Consider the following 1,774-nt stretch of genomic DNA (forward strand, 5'->3'; position numbering starts at 1 on the left):
GAATTGTTACAGCACTACTGGTTAGATGCTGAACTGCATTTGATTGTCTGGTACTTGTACTCTGCAATGACAATAATGTTGAATCTAATCTAATCTAATCTAATATCTATCCCTTCCCGTCCCCTGACTATAACCATATACAATACACAGTACCGTGAAGGCTATACACTGGGACTGATCTATACCTATATCTATACCATCTATGCCTCTATGCCTGAGCTTTAAAGAGCAAATAATAAAGTTTGGATGAGTAGGAAAATATTAATAATAATAATATAATAATAATAATTAATAATAAGTCATCAATCAAATACCAAAACGACTCAAAGTTAGAGGCTCTACACACAACATACAGTATGACATAGTACAGTATGCGTAATGTAACACTTACAGACTATTTATAGACAATAACCCACTACACATCAGGCACACACAACAAATGTGCCAGTTCAAAATCTTTCCACATTATAATGCACTGTTAATACAATCACATCTCTAATATCCGATCTCGTCAGCACATAAATACATGAAGGCTCGCGCAGCTGAGCTCAATGACAGCCAAGTTATGAATATTTCGCCAGCAAACCAGTGACAACCACATATTTCATCATGAGATATTAGTCATTCAACTAATACAAGATAGCTCTGATTTAATAACTCATTATCGTTGTCTTTATGCCCTGTTTTCAACAAACGTAGAACTAGCTATCTATCGGCGGGCATCACCGCGTCTGTCTCTCGTCAAAAACGAGAGGTGCAAAGTGTTGCTATGAACTGACAACACCGTATTAATTTATATTAACAATTCCGTTGATAAAAACAATTTATAAAGCCAAGCTCAGTATCTGGACTTATCATAAACGGATGCAGTGAAGCTGAAGGTGACAAAACCGATGGACTGACAGTTCGAAATGTCATGAGTTGTTTGCATATGACGTGCACCACCAATAAAGCATTTGGGCAACATGATTGGCCACCACCACTAAAAGCATTCTAAAGATATGATTGGCCACCACCACTAAAGCATTCTAAAGCATTGATTGGCTGCACTAAAGGAACCACTAAAATGCGGGCGACATGATTGGACACCACTAAAGCACTTGGCGATATGATTGGATGTGCACGTTCTAATGAACCAGACTAACGTGCTCTAGGTAGCGCCATCATTTTGATTTGGGGAGTGATTGACATTTCTCGATCCCTAAAAGTGCGACCGCGGCAGGACTCGAACCTGCAATCTTCTGATTCGAAGTCAGACGCCTTATCCATTAGGCCACGCGGCCGTCGTACAGCAGTGAAACACACATACACTAGATGTTGTGGAACACAATCGTTAAAGATAAGTTTTCTTTGTTGAGATGTATCATACTGTCGTAGATAGCAGATCGGGTTGACGTGAACTCTCCACTTCCACGAATCTCCATTTCCAGCAAAAAAAATTTACCGACCGCGGCAGGACTCGAACCTGCAATCTTCTGATTCGAAGTCAGACGCCTTATCCATTAGGCCACGCGGCCGACAATTTTTAAAGGGAAAATACTAATAATATATATTATATATTTTTTATTTATATACAAATTACATGATACGGCAAACACATGTATTGATCCAAATCATTTTCATGATGAAACATTTCTAACGCTTTAGTAAATACAAAAACACTTACCGGTACGTCATGTATGGAAAAATCCAGGTCAGCCCTGCCACTGGATGGCGCTGGCTGGCGAATTTGTGTGATTATTGACATCCGGAAAGTCAATGTTTACATGTGACA

Source organism: Nansenia antarctica (assembly GCF_963989245.1).
Source record: "Nansenia antarctica genome assembly, chromosome: 14".
Lineage (NCBI taxonomy): Eukaryota > Metazoa > Chordata > Actinopteri > Argentiniformes > Microstomatidae > Nansenia > Nansenia antarctica.